Raw genomic sequence first — 16,544 nt, 5'->3', positions numbered from 1 at the left:
ATGGAGACCCCAACACCAACACCAACATTGACCCATAGGAGGATTTCCCACAAATATGTAATAAACACATATAGATGTGCGAGAGTGTGTTTAGTTTTTTTCTTTTCAATGGTTGAACAATTATCACTTAAGTGGTTGGATGATTGTCATGATGGATAATGTTTGATTTGGATTTTTGTCATGATTGTGGTGATTTGTGGGCATGTCCACAGTCATTTAGCTTAAGATAAGGCTTAAGGATAATATGAATAAATAGTTGGGTTTCTTTTTATCCTGCTGTCCGTTCTGTATCATTCTGAGCAGTCCACGTTTATCAGTTCATATCTCATGTCCTGGATGTTCAATGGTCATGAAAATTTAATGGATAAGAGTAGACTTCTATATCTTTCTTTTGGCTCTGGAATCACCTCAATACCTGTTATGGTTTGTGAGATATAGTTATTGCAAGATTGATGTTTATGTGCTGTCAGAAATCTGGAGCAGTACTGATTGTCATCTGTTTTTGGCTAATTAAACGTCGGAATCTGGGAATGTATTCTGAATAAAAGGTATAGAGAATTTTATAAGCTTTCCAGAAATGTAAACTTTGCATTCTGACGATAAATAGAGAGCACGATATGTTCATTTTACTAGACTATTGTCTGACAACTCGCCAGAAAAGTTCAGACTACTTATCTTTCTTGTATACGTTATATATCTCTTGACTTTGGTTCTATATCATCTACCTTGATCATGCTGTTATCTCTTAAATATCACATATCCTAGACATATGAGACTTATATAATGTATCTATAGATGGTGAACACCAGGAGGAACAACCAAGGGGGCGAGAACTTGCCGCCACCACCCCCTATCACTATGGAGCAACTGATGATGATGCAAACTCAACTACTATAGCAGATGGCTCAGAACATGCAGAATAATGGGAATGGAAATGGGAATGCACCCCCTCAAGTTAGACACAAGAGGGGAGAGTTTCTGAAGGGGCATCCACCTGTCTTCAAGCATTCCACTGACCCTCTACAAGCTGATGACTGGTTACGTGCAGTTGAGAGGCAACTTTAGATTGCACAATGTGATGATAGTGAGAAGGTTTTGCATGCTTCTGGGCAGCTGTAGGGGGCTGCACTTGACTGGTGGGACTCTTTATATTTTGGCCGTAATGAAGCTAATCCCATCACTTGGCAAGAGTTTCGTAGTGCTTTCCTCTCTCATCATGTGCCTGCTGGATTAATGAAACTCAAGAAGGAGTTCTTGACTCTCAAATAGGGGAGCATGTCTATTGCTGAGTATCACGACAAGTTCATACAATTGTCATGGTATGCACCTACTAAAGTGGAGGATGATGATAAGAGGCAGGAACTGTTCAGGGAAAGTTTGAATGATGGCCTCTAGTACCAATTGTTATCTCATACCTTTACTAGTTTTCAGCAACTAGTGGACAAAGCTTTGGTCATTGAGAACAAGCGCCATGAGATGGAGGACAAGAAAAGGAAGTTCCAGGGATAGCAATCCAGGAGCAACGCTCGCTTCTGTACCAATTCTCAACAGACTCATCCACAGTAGCGCTATCAAGGTCAGTCAAGCCTGATCAACCGTAACTAGTAGCCACAACATGCACAATAGTAGCAGTAGTACAGGGCACCATTTCAGCGTTAGCAACAAGCTAACAATGTTCCTGTGAAGGGTAATGTTCCTAATGCACCACTGAAGAATGGCGCACCAAAGGCGCCAAATGCTATCAATGACAACAAATGTTTAAGCTATGGTGAACCAGGACATTACTCCAATAGATGTCCTAAGAAGTTGGCTAATATGCAGCAGAATTATGTTCATGGAAAGGTTAATCATGTGACTGTAGAGACAGCTCAGGAGGCACCTGATGTGGTGATCGGTACGTTTCCGATCAACTCAGACTTAGCTATAGTTCTTTTTTATTCTAGTGCTTTGCATTCTTTCATAGCATATACTTTCATAAAGAAGCATGGCATAGCCGTATGTGTTATGAAGAAATCCATGTTAGTAAACTCACCCGGAGGGGAAATGAAAGCAAATTGAGTGTGTTTAGCTGCTAGTCTCACCATAAGGGTGGTAGAATTTCAAGCCAACCTTATAGTCATAGACTCATTTGGAATTGATGTCATCTTGGGTATGGACTGATTGAGGCCATGAAGGGCAGTTATACATTGTGAGAATAGTTCTGTGATTCTAACCGCTCCATCTGGAGAGAAAGTTGAGTATGCAGCAACACAATCAGCTTTAGAAATCAGTTGGGTTAATCAATTGAAGGGAACATCCATAGAGGATATACAAATAGTAAATGAGTATCCAAATGTCTTCCCTAGTGAGTTACTAGGTATGCCACCTGAATGAGATATTGAGTTTATAATTGAACTTTTACCTAGAACTACACCCATAGCTAAGAGACCGTATAGAATGGGAATAAATGAACTAGCGGAACTTAAGAAACAATTAAGGGAACTGCTAGATAAGGTTATGTATGACCTAGTTCTTCACCTTGGGGAGCACCAATGTTGTTTGTAGAAAAGAAGGATGGAACACAAAGAATGTGTATAGATTACAGATCACTTAATGAGGTAACAATTAAGAACAAGTATCCACTACCTAGAATCGATAACTTGTTTGACCAGTTGAAAGGAGCTTGTGTGTTTTCCAAGATCGACCTCCGATCTAGATACCATTAGTTGAGAATAAGATGTTCTGACATTCCCAAAACCGCTTTTGTGACCCAATATGGACTATATGAGTTCATAGTTATGTCTTTTGGTCTGACAAATGCACCTGCATACTTCATGTATTTGATGAACAAAGTATTCATGGAGTATCTCGATAAGTTCATAGTTGTGTTTATTGATGATATATTAGTCTTCTCTAAAAATGAAGAAGAGCATGAGGATCATTTGAGGCTAGTCTTGCAAAAGCTTAGAGAACATCAGCTCTATGCTAAGTTTAGTAAATGTGAGTTCTAGCTAAAAGAAGTATCTTTCCTTGGCCACATCATCTCTAATGGAGTAGTAGTGGTAGATCCCAAGAAAGTTAGAGATGTGTTGAGTTGGAATCCACCTTAGGATGTTAGTGAGATACGGAGTTTCCTTGGTATGGCTGGGTATTATAGGAGATTTATTGAGGGGTTTTCCAAGATAGCAAAACCTATGACTGCTCTATTGGAGAAGAATGCTAAGTTTGTGTGGTCTAAAGAGTGTCAGGCTAGTTTTGAAGAGTTGAAGAAGAGACTGACTTCTACCCTAGTGCTCATCTTACCTGATCTTACTAAAAACTTCTCTATCTATTGTGATGCCTCATGGCGAGGTCTTGGTTGTGTTCTTATACAAGAGGGTAGAGTTGTTGCCTATGCATCCAGAGAGCTGAGAAAACATGAGTTAAATTATCCAAACCATGATCTAGAGTTAGCAGCTATAGTATATGCTCTCAAGATTTGGAGGCATTACCTAATTGGTCATAAGTGTGAGATTTATACGGATCATAAGAGTTTGAAGTATATATTCACACAATCAGATCTAAATTTGAGGCAGCGTAGATGGCTAGAGTTAATCAAGGATTATAATTTGGAGATACACTATCATCCGGGTAAAGCTAACATAGTAGCAGATGCTCTGAGTAGGAAGAGTTATGTCAACATGGCCTATGCAACTCAATTACCCAAGGAGTTATGTGAAGAGTTTGAACACTTGAATTTGAGTATTGTGGCTAATAGTATGGAATTAGAGGTGGAACCTACCTTAGAATGAGAGATTCATAAGGGGCAGCTAGATGATGAGAAAATCAAGGACATTGCTGAGCATATAGTGATTGGTAAAGCACCAGGATTCCATATGGATGATCAGAGAATAGTGTGGTTTGGTAAAAGGATTTGTGTGCTAGAAGTGAAATCTATTAGGGAGTCTATCTTGAGGGAAGCTCATGACTCAACTTATTCTATACATCCGGGAAGTACTAAGATGTATCTTGATCTTAGAGAGAGATATTAGTGGTACGGACTAAAGAGAGATATAGTTGAATATGTGGCCATATGCGATACATGCTAGAGAGTAAAGGCAGAGCATCAGAGGCCAGCAGGTTTACTTCAACCTATGAAAATACCCAAGTGGAAATGGGCGGAAGTTGGAATGGACTTTATAGTGGGCTTACCCCATACACAAAAGGGATATGCCTCAATCTAGGTAATCGTAGATCGGTTTACCAAAGTGGCACATTTTATTCTTGTCAAGACTACTTAGTCAGGTGCAAAGGTAGTAGAGCTATACATGGAAAGGATTGTATGCTTGCATGGGGTACCAAAGAAAATTGTTTCTGATAGGGGTACACAGTTCACATCTCATTTTTGGCAAAAGTTACATGAGTCCATGGACACAAAGTTGAACTTTAGCTCAGCTTATCATCCGCAGACAGATGGGCAGACCAAGATAACAAATCAGATTTTAGAGGATATGTTGAGAGCTTATGCTCTATAGTACGGGACAAGTTGGGATAAGAGTTTGCCTTATGCTAAATTCTCTTACAATAATAGCTACCAGAAAAGTCTTAAGATGGCACTGTTTGAAGTGTTGTATGGTAGAAAATGCAGGACACCATGATTTTGGAATCAAATGGGGGAAAGTCAAGTTTTCAGGCCAAACGTATTGCAAGAGGCTGAGAAATAGGTACAAATAGTGAGACAGAACTTGAGGGTTGCACAGTCTTGACAGAAGAGTTATGCTAACATGAGAAGAAGGGATTTGGAGTTTGAGATTGGTGATTTTATTTATCTCAAAGTTTCACCTATGAGAGGAGTTAAGAGGTTTCATACTAAGGGAAAGTTGTCTCCCAGATATGTGGGACCTTTCAAGATCATTAACAGGAGAGGAGAAGTTGCTTACTAGCTAGAATTACCGGAATAGCTCTTAAGTGTACACGATGTTTTCCATGTGTCACAACTCAAGAAATGTTTGAGGGTACCTAAGGAATAGTTACCTTTGGATGAACTTGATATCCAGAAGGACCTTTCATACAAAGAATATCCAGTGAGAATTTTGGAAATAGCTGAGAGAGTCACAAGGAGCAAGGTTATAAGGATGTGTAAAGTTCAATGGAACAGACATTCGGTAGATGAGGAAACTTGGGAAAGAGAGGATGATCTGAAATCTAAGTATCCTTATCTTTTCGAATCATCCAAATCTCGAGGACGAGATTCATCTTAAGGGGGGTAGGTTTGTAATACCCTAAGAATTTATTATAATTTAGTAATTAAATTTGAGCATTTAATTAATTTTTATGCATTTTAACCTAGGTTAAATAATAATTTTTGGCTAATTAAATTTTATTATAAGATTTAGTAACATGATTACAGCATTCATGCCGAGGCATTTTCATTTTTGTCAGAGTCTAGGGTTAGAGTTGAGTGGCCTTGAATTCAAATCTAGTTTGAATTTGGAGCAAGTTTGTAAAAACCAGAAAATGAAAAAGGGTTTTCTTTTCTTTTTCCCACTCTCTCTTTCTAGCCCAACAACAGAGCCAACCCACCTTCTCCTTTTCTTTTTCCCGTACCCCATTCTGGACTTAGGCCATTGGTGGCCCAGCAGCGAGGCCTCCTCGGCATCCCATTCCTGCGCCCTTCTCTTCACCGCACGCGCATGCCCACGTAGCCCAGCTCGGGGCACTGCTCGGCCTAGCAGTGGCCTGCTCGGCGGCCACACCCATGCACCCCTGTTCCCCCTATCCTCTCACTACACCGTAGGACCCGCATGTCAGTCGCTCCCTTCTCCTTCCTTCCTCGTCGGCCGGAGATGGCGCGCCTGCCATCAATGGCGGCTTCACCCACCGGGCCAACAAACTAGCATGGTAGGCGTTCAAAACCCGTGGTGATGCTGGGCGATTGACGTCGCACCCGTTTCCCTTTCTACCGCCCCTGCTCGCCTACAAAACCCATGGCCGAGCCCCCCTCTCTCCCTTTTTGTTCACAACTCCAAGCTCGTACTCGCCTCCCGCAAGCTCACCGCTCCGAAGCTTGGTTGCCATTAGGGACGCGCCCAAGAGCTCCGTCGAACCCCACTATAATAGTAGGTGCCCTCTCCCTCTCATTTTGGTTATAGATTTTACCGTTTGGTGCTCACCGGTGGCTTACTCTTCCTTAGTCCGCCATCGCACATCGTCGGTCGCATTAGAGCCCTCCCAGACGGTGAGAACCCCTTCAACACGTTCACGGTATATCCCATGTGCTCCCCGTCCCCTTCGTTTTGTGTTTTGTGCTCTAGAGTGCCATATCAGCAGGTCTAGTGCCCGCTGGCCATGGCACCGCCATGGGGCCGTCGTTCCGATGAGTTCCCCGCCCTTCGTTTATGCCGCGTCGAACTCGCGCTGTTGCGCTCGTCACTCCCTTGACCTCAGTTTGGTATGGGGCGGCCAGGATTGCTGTTCTGATGATCACCGGCGAGCTCGGGCCATCGACATCCATGGCTCCACTGTCGGAAGCCTTTTCCCCAGTGGACTGCTCCGCACTGATGCGCTGGAGCTGTTAGATCACAAGTGGATGGCTCTGATTAGAGCGTACCCCTTCAGGGTCATGACGGGTCCACCGTGGACCGTAGACGCAGGGCACTACGCCCACGTCAGTGTGTCCATGTGCACCTGGTGCACCGAGCGAACTAGCATGGGCCACGTGGCCGCCTAGTCAGCCAGCGATGCGGTCAACCGCGACCATCGTGCACTTTTGCGCTTTAGCCCCTATGTTTTCCCATGATCAATCTGCAGTCCAACCGTTGTTCAAAATCATTTCTTTTCAGTCCTATTTTCTTTTGATTTAGCCCCTGTATTTCTAAATAATAGTGCATGCCGTCCATAATACATTTAAATTCAGATTTAATTAGTTTAAATTCAAAGTTGAGTTTGAATTAATCACATAAATGCCACTAAAACTTGTTTTATGCATAACTTTTACGTTGTAAGTCCGATTAGAGTGATTCTTTCGCTCATGTGTTCATAACAGTACATAGATTAGTTTTAGGAGCTTTTCAGTCTATGTTTTTACTATTTGTTGTACTGTTCTAATAGAAGTATATTTATATGCATGTGATGACTAGAATGGATGCTTGATTGGTGAAATGGAACATGTTTAGAGGGTGATCAGTTCGAGGTTGCTGAGGATCACTTGGGTGACCAGCAGTACCAAGAAGAAAACTTTGAGGAAGGCAAGTGTAGCAAAGGCCCCTTGTACCTATGAACTCTACAATTCATATACATGCATGCGTTTAAATTTGAATTGCCTTTAAGGATTTTACCTAGATTACTACTTGTAGCATATATCATTGTTACCTATGGTTTGGGATGCATTTTGGATAGTTGCTGCAGTGCTCAACATAAAATAAATGTTAAACATGACTAAAGGTTTGCGCAACATGTTAAAATGGCGCTTCTTAGCAACTCTTAGAGGGCTAGAGTACTGGGTTGAGTGCTCTAGTGCCTCTCCATAAGGACTTAATCCTGAAGCGGCCAACCAGGAGGTTTCGTACAACCCCAAGTGTCAAATGGCTTTGACTTTAACCTGTTAACTAGACTGTACGTCTGTAGCTTTTTGTAAGGGCAAGAGGGGGGCACTAGTTGGTATGTTGCTTTTCCTACTAGGGTGTGTACCTTGTCGTGACCATGAGTGCCACTCCTGGATGAGGGCCACATACTGCTAGATGGCTGAAACCTTAGCAGCTATGACTTGTTAGTGCAACTAGCGAAGGGTTATGTAGTGAAACCCTGCCACGCTTCCTTGGTAGAGGCGATGTGGGCTTTGCAAACCCTAGCATTGGGAATCACGGCTCGGTGGGTAAAGTTGTACAAATTATGTAGAATTCTTTAACTTGTTATAAGAGCCGGGCTCACGCATACGAGCTGCCTGGATCCTTCATGATTAGTGGTTACTATGGATGGTTGGGAATTGACATAATCTTGATTATTCATTATCACCACTTGGGTTGGGTTTATTCACTAAAGTAGTGACACAGGTTTACTAAAATTTGACCAACTAAAATTGCTTACTGCAGTCAAACCGTGTCAAGCCTTTGAGCCTCATAGATCCCTTTGTTATACTTGCTAAGCATGGTGCGCTTACACTTGTTTCACATTCAATGAAAATCTTGGATGGGTAACAGATGTCATATATGAGGAGTTCCCAGAAAATGTCCAGGACTACTAGATTGATGTTCACCAGTTGGAGTCCCTGTGACAGTTTGGGCTTAGTTTTCCGCTTTATGTAATAATGTTGCTGATCAGCAAGACTATGTGATAACAATATGATGAGATATGCGATGTAATAAAATACTTTACTTTGATATTATTACAATTTGAGGGTATATGTGTGTTTGGACATCCTGGACGCACATATATGAGTATTTGATTTTGCTATGCAAAATTGGGTGCGACAATATTCAACAACGAGTGCTCAACATCAATCACAGTAATAAGTACTCTCTCGAGCTAAAAAAAAACAAGTACTCTCTCTGTTCTAAATTAGTCATTTTAATTTTTCACCATTTTTCTCATGTATCTAGACATATTATATATTTAAGTGCATAGTAAAACTATATACTAAAAAAATAAAAAAAAATCTTATAATTTGAAATAGAGGTAGTAGATCTAGAGTTACACTGGTAGGAGTAACATGTTGTTACTTTTGTTTATGCAATTATGCAAAGTTTATCACCATGTAGTAAGCCACTTGATTGCAAAATCAAATGAGCTATTGTGCTAGTTTGTGTCAAATTGTAGGAACACCTATTCAAACAGCACACCCCTATATGTGACATCGTGAAAAGAACCTCGAGTCCTCATGGGACCGGGATTCGAGAGAGCGAGGGCTGAATTAGATCTCTTAAAAATTATGCAGCCTTTTTCTTGGTGTACACAGGAAAATTAAACTAGTTTAGCATAATGTGTGCCATGCGTCTTTCTACTTTGCTCTACCTATTCAAACCTATAAAGAGTTTTGCAACTTAGAGCCAATCGAATCAACATGTCCATGCTAATCTAGAAAACCACACAACCAAGCACAATGCGGAAACTTCAATATAGATCGTTAAGTGGCCTCAATCTTCACTGTCGCAATTATTGATCATCACTTATGATTCGACTGGACTAATCAACTGATCCCATGAGCATTCCGTTGAGAAATCTTCTTTATATGTAACCCAAACAGTTCCATATTGTCAATAAAATTGTAGTGGCATATGTAGCAGTAATTAAGAATGCAGTTCCCTAACACAAAGCGTAACACCATAAAATTTGCACTTCTAAAAATAGGATTAAAATGATTTAATTTTAATTTTTTTGTTCATGAAAACATAAGGAAATAATATTTTTCATTAAATTAAAATTCATCATAAGGAGTAGCAACATGGATGTGCATACATGCCGGTGCATTTGAACTATTGTAATGAGTGGTTGAATCCAAAATTCAAAATGAATTTAAAATGCTTTTGAAATTAGCTTTGAAATAAAAGAAAAGAAAATTTTGAAAATAAAAGAGTTTAAAAAGTTGTAAAAATTTATTTTTGAAAACCTACCAAAATTGCTCATTTTTATAGAAGAGTACATTTGAAATAATATTTAAATTTGGTCTTGATTCAAGGTTCAAATGAATTCAAAACCCATTTGAAAAAGTATTAGGAAAAACAATTTGGAAAAAAAGAGAGCAAGCATTTGCCTTTTGGCCCACAGTTTGCTCAGCCCGGCCTGCTTCTCTGCTCCTCGCGCGGCCTGTTTCCCTCTCTGCATCGGGGCGGATCAGCTCGTGCTCCGGTCAAGCCGCGCAGGCATGCTCTCCCTCCCTTGACGTGGCCCGTCTTCCCTTTTCTCCTCTGCCTTTTCTCCTCTGCGCGCCCACTTCTTCGCGCTCAGCCAGCACCGTGCCGCACCTCTTTCCCCTCTCTCCCACTGACTCGCCGGCACCGCGCCTTGTGTCGCTGACAGACTGGCCCCGCCTGTCAGCCGCTTCCTCTTCCTCGTGTCGTCGCCGCTCCAAACTCCGCCGTCGCTAGGAGTTTGCGCTGCCCCTGCCCCACGTCGTTGCCGTGCACGTCAAGAAGCCTGGCCCCTTAAATACTGAGCCCCGAACTCAAGCCGCACCACCACTGTGGAACCCTAGCGCAGTCGTCGCCATCTGCTCCACCGTGACCTATGCCTTTCCGCGCCTCACCGTCGACGATAACTTCCATGGTGAGTTCATTGTGCTCCGCTCTCTCTCCCGGTGCCTTCCCCGTGTCTTAACATGGCCCGTAGGCGTTTTCCCCAGTACGTCGGTGAACTCCTCGCCACCAATAATGGCCACCACCGCCTAAAGCTCTGTTCTGGGTGGCCAACCGTGCGAAGCCACCACAGCCGTTCGATCTGCGAACAACGATCTAGATTAGAAGATACCTCTTCACTGGCAAATTTGCAAAACAGCCCCTCGGGTTTTTAATATTGAACCCATCGCCCCTCTACTTATTTCTCTATGATTGGTGTAATGTTCTATTGTAGATGTAATTGTATGCTATGAATGTAAGTGTATGGATGTTTGTATGGTGTTCTACGATTACGTTCAGTCGGTGAGATATACGTGGTGATCAAGAAGAAGAAGAACGTTGAAGATTAAAGCTTACCGAAGGATCGATGTTTTAAGGAAAGTATAGTATGGGATCTTTCTTGTTATCCTATACATCTTTAATCATTTAATTCATGATGCATGTGTCTACCTTGACTACCACTAAGGATTTTCTAGTACCTTGTACCTTGTGCCTTGATACCTTTGGGTTATTGCATTGGGTAGTATGATGCTAGTGCTCAAGTAAAGCCATGATCTTGCAACTTGACTAATGGATTATGCAATAAACACTACAAGATGTTTTTTAGCTAGATGGAATAAGGGGCTAGAGCATTGGGCTATTTTATGGTGCTCTAGATTCCTCTCCCTAAGGACTTATCTGTAAGTGATCATCCAAGACATGCAGTACAGCTGTGAGGGCTATGTAGCTCTAGCTTTAGCTCAGTATGAGGACCTTTTCTAGCTTGTTAGTGGTTACCTTTATTGGCGTAAAACTGGCTTGACGAATCAGGTATAGTGCGGCCTCTATCCCCTTGTGTATAGGCTACGCGTCATTATGCCATCGGGAAGGGGGATCTACATCTGTTTGCCGAGTGAATCTAATAGCCCTAACTTGTTAGACGAACCTTTGAAAGGCTTCATAGTGAACCCTGCCGACCTTCCTTGGTAGTGGGTGAAGAGGCTGATCACCTTAGGCAAAAGGGTAAATCATGACTTACAGTGAAAGTGTACAACCTCTATAGAGTGTAAAACTAGTATATCAGCTGTGCTCACGGTCACGAGCGGCCTTGGAACCCTTATGAAATAGATGATGAACACTGATAATACTGATGATAAAGATGCTCACTAATGATTACTATTTATGGTATTCATTATTCATGTTTACCTTATCATGTGTTTATGTGGGCTTGTGAATAAACTTGTTGCCATCCAATTGCTAAAAGATGACTCATTAAAAGCTAATCGCAGTTAAATCAGTGTCAGCCTTTTGAACCTCATGAACCCCATGTTATATTTGTTGAGTATGACATGTACTTACGCTTGCTTTATTTTTCACATATTTGGAAAAATCTTAGATGGGTACCAAATTGCTAGAGTTTGGAGGAATTAGGCTTGTGATCAACCAGTCAATTGTCCCTGTGGAATTAGAGTCTTCACCCGAAGATCAGAGTTGTCTTTCCGCTTTTTGCTATCTAAGGTTATATCCTTTATACTAAGTATGTTATATATTAAGCATTGTCTATTGATATTACCTTTATTTGTAGCTATATGTGAAATTTGACTTCCTGGGCTCACGTATGGTGTGTATCTTGTTTTGTCCTTAAAACCGGGTGCTACAAAGTGGTATCATAGCAATGCTAAATGTAGGATGCAAGCCTAGTAGAAACTGGTCGTTCTAAGGGTTAGAAGTTGCTACAAAAACCCTTGCTCTATGAGCCTTGATATTTTCTTCTCTACTATATCTCTAACCTTGCTATTCATCTCTACCTTGGTGCTTATTTTAAAGTCTTGTTTTCATCTTCACTCCTTGATTTGATATGCTTTTAGAACTGTCCCTCACCACCTTCTTGCGTAATCTGAAGATCAGTCTTAGGATTGTTACCCCTAGTACAATGAGGACGATAGTATCGTAAGTTGAGTCAATGATTGAGTTGTGCACCTGTATTACTTTATTGAATTGTCATTATGCTTATGATTGTGTTGCATCATTGTAATGACTGCAATGATCTTGTTGGGTGTTCCCACAATTTCATTTAGTTTATAGGCCTAAGGTATAAGGATTAATGAAATAAATAGTTGGGTTTTGGTATCTCCTGTTTCCTCTATCCTGTCTTTTCTGAACAACCGACACTCTTTGGCTTATATCTCTGATTTTGGACAATCAGAAATCTTGAGAAAATTCTAGACAATAGTAGACTTCAATATCTTTCTCCGACCGCAAGAAAGACCCTGATAATTATTTTGTTTATGGAGTGATAAAAATCATAAGATGGTGCCCGTATGCTGTCTGTAGCCTAGAGTAGTTTCTATCGTGCACTGTTTTCTACAACCTAAACTGTAGATTTTGGAAAAGTGTTCTATAAGGAAGTTGTGGAGGATTTGATAAGCTTTCCAACGGTATAAGCTATAACTTCATTCGATTAACAGAATGAGAGTTATAGCTGTTTTACTGCACTACTGTTTTTCATTCTGCGAGGAAAAATCAAGTTGTTTGTTCTTAGATATACGCACGCGTTCTCTGGGATGTCAGAAGGCCATTATGATAGTTAGTCTACCAAAAAGGAGATGCAAGTTATACTTTGGTGTCCCCTACTTTATCTCTTCTTATGGGGGGTAGCCAAGTTGAAGAAGTTGCAAGATGAAGTTTCATACGTCATAGTTATTCATTTGGAAGCATCGATTATCTCTGTGATGGTTGCTACCATGAGAAGATGCTTGTTGTGTCTGGCCAACTCTAGGGCGCAGCACAAGACTGGTGGTTGTCTGCATGCAAAGGAGTGATTAAGGATGCCCAACGTTCGGTGCTTCTAACAACACCATCAGGAGAAAGAATTGAGTATGAGGGTATTAAACCTGCACCTGAGGAATACGAGAATGATCTATTAGAAGGTGGTACCCAGAGGATGTATACCACTTAAGGGCTTCATCATCCAGAGTATGTAACCTTTTGTTCGGTTGATAAGCTATTGGATCATCTTCGAGGAATTGAGGCATTCGATAATATGGCTCTACAGTTCGAGCTATCCTCAGTTGGGAATCCAATCTTCAACATACCTAGGATAAGTTGGCATGGATGACATAGGAAGGTGATGTTGGACATCTATAGTTGATTTAATGGAGACTTAGAATATCTCAATGTTTTACTAAGTTAGCAAGTGAGTTTTGCTGAAGGAAGTTCTCTTCTTGGGATATGTTATTTTAATGGTAAAAAATAGGGAGAAGAACTTGAGAAAAGCTAATGATGAGTTTGGTTGTAACTCACCCAAGTATGTAAGAGTGACGTGGAGTTCCTTGGAATAGTAAAATTCTATCAAAGGTTCCAGGGAAGTTTATCCAAGACCATCAAGATATTGATAGAGCTACTAAAGAAGGTTTTAAGTTCATTTGTATAAAGAAACCTCAGGTAAGCTTGGAAGAAGAGGCTTATGCAAGAAAGCATGAGATGGAACATCTGACGTGTGGTCTGGAGTTGTACATTGTGGAGCATGAAAGTAATATCTACTTGGGCATAAAAGTGACATCAAGGAGGATCACAAGAATCTACATGACATCTTCACTGAGACGGTTTTGAGTTGATATATCATTGTTGGATTGAAGCAATTAAGGTTTTATGACTTGGAAAAGTGCTATCACTTCAAGGAGCAAAGTCATGGTCGCTGCCCTTAGCAACGGAGAATTGTGCTAAGAAGGTTTGGGTGACACCAAGAACTAAGAATTGTATTCCAAGTTCGAGCAACTTAATCAAATCCTTAAATATTTTAAAGTTTGGTAGTAGAATCCTCTTCTAGCCAAGAGATTCGTCAGACTTTGTTGGAAGGTGGATATTTTAAGAAAGAGAATTAGTATTATAGGAAAGGTGGCCTAGTGATTGGAGATACATGAGTATTGTTTAGAGTATTTGTCAGAATCTTGGAATTAGTTGGCAAGTTACTTGGAGTAAGGTTATCATATGCAAAGCAAGGCGAAATCCTTATCAAGAAGATGAAACTACACTAGGAAGTAAAGAAGAATCCAAAGGCGGAGAATCTGCATCTCTTTTGTCACCCTCTCCATGAATCTCGGGGACAAGATTCATCTTAAGGGGGGTAGAATTGTAACACCCTAAAATTTGCACTTCTAAAAATAGGATTAAAATGATTTAATTTTTAATTTTTGTGTTCATGAAAACATAGAGAAATAATAATTTTTCATTAAATTAAAATTCATCATAAGGAGTAGCAACATGGATCTGCATACATGTCGGTGCATTTGAACTATTGTAATGAGTGGTTGAATCCAAAATTCAAAATGAATTTAAAATGCTTTTGAAATTAGCTTTGAAATGAAAGAAAAGAAGATTTTGAAAATAAAAGAGTTTAAAAGGTTGTAAAAATTTATTTTTGAAAACCTACCAAAATTGCTCATTTCTATAGAAGAGTATATTTGAAACAATATTTAAATTTGGTCTTGATTCGAGGTTCAAATGAATTCAAAACCCATTTGAAAAAGTATTAGGAAAAACAATTTGAAAAAAAAAAGAGAGCAGGCATTTGCCTTTTGGCCCACGGTTTGCTCAGCCCAGCCTGCTTCTCTTGCTCCTCATGTGGCCCGTTTCCCTCTCTGCATCAGGGTAGCCTAGCTTGCGCTCCGGTCAAGCCACGTAGGCCTGCTCTCCCTCCCTTGCCACGACCCGTCTTCCCCTTTCTCCTCTGTGCAGCCCACTTCTTCACGCTCGACCCAGCACCGCGACGCGCCTCTTTCCCCTCTCTCCCACTAACTGGCCGGCCCCATGTCCTGTGTCGCTAATAGACCAGCCCCGCCTCTTAGCCACTTCCTCTTACTCGTGTTGTCACCACTCCGGACTCCGCCACCGCTAGGAGTTTGCGCTGCCCCTATCCCACGTCGTTGTCGTGCGCGTCAAGTAGCCCACCCTCTTAAATACCGAGCCCCGTACTCTGCCGCCTCCCTACCGAACCTTAGCTCGTGCTGCCTCGCCTCAAGCCACACCGCCACCGTGGAACCCTAGTGTCGTCGTCGCCATCTTCTCCGCCATGACCCGTGCCTTTCCGTGCCTCACCGTCGACGATAATTTCATAGGTGAGTTCGTCGTGCTCCGCTCTCTCTCCCGGTGCCTTCCCCGTGTCGTAACATGGCCCGTAGGCATTTTCCCCCTATACGCCAACGAACTCCTCGCCGCCTTTAATGGCCGCCGCCACCTAAAGCTCTATTTCAGCCAGCCAACCGTGCAAAGCCACCACAGCCGTCCAATCCACGATCAATGATCCAGATTAGAAGATACCTCTTCGCTGGCAAAAGAGCCCATCGGGTTTTTAATACAGAACCCGCTGTCCCTGGATTCTTTCAAAAGGGCCCCTATCTTTCTTCAAAATAGGATCTGCAGTCCTCGTCCAGTTTCAAAATACACCTTCGCTAGCACTTTTGCATAAAAGACCCTAAGTTTCCTTGAAATCAACCTGCAGTCCACTTTCTGTTGAAAATAATTCAACATATGCCCCTAGATTTTCTGTTTTAGCCCCTGCGATTTTCCAAAAATGACGCCTGGTCCATAGGACTGTTTCAATTCGGTTTTTAATAAGAAATTGATTTCAAAATATTTACGAAATAGCTACTATCTTCTGTAGGCCATATCTTCTCTGTCTTAACTCCGATTTGATCGTTTCAACTTGCGTTAGGTTCGTAAATCCATAATGTACATGTTCATACTACTATAGATATGTTTTTTACTTTTAAAATTCAAGGTTAGATTTAATCTATTATTTTATTAAAGAAAATCTTGTTTAATTCATATCTTCTACGTTTTAGCTCTGATTTGACCTGTTCAAGTTGCGTTAGATTCATAGCGACGAGATCTACGCATTAGCAATAGTGTTTGCTAGGTTACTATTTCTAAAATTTCATGGTTTAAATCATATCTTGATTAATGATTATGCATCTGGTTTATAAATAAAATATGATTAATTTATTTTAGTTTTCTAATTCAAATATAAATTTGACTCAATTTGATTTAGTTGTTTCTCTAAAATATCTTATACATGTTTTATATAATTATTAAAATAAATGAAGCCTATGGTTTTCTTTTTAAAGTAAATCTTTCGGTAGTTGTATCTTTTCAACCGTAGCTCCGATTAGCGTGCCTCTCGCAACTGTGTGTTCGTAGCGATACGTAGAATCATATTTCAAACTCTTCTACTTATTTCTCTATGATTGGTGTAATGTTCTAATATAGATGTAATTGTGT

The sequence above is a fragment of the Miscanthus floridulus genome, chromosome 11, assembly GCF_019320115.1.
Source record: "Miscanthus floridulus cultivar M001 chromosome 11, ASM1932011v1, whole genome shotgun sequence".
NCBI lineage: Eukaryota > Viridiplantae > Streptophyta > Magnoliopsida > Poales > Poaceae > Miscanthus > Miscanthus floridulus.
This window is presented reverse-complemented; position numbering follows the sequence as displayed.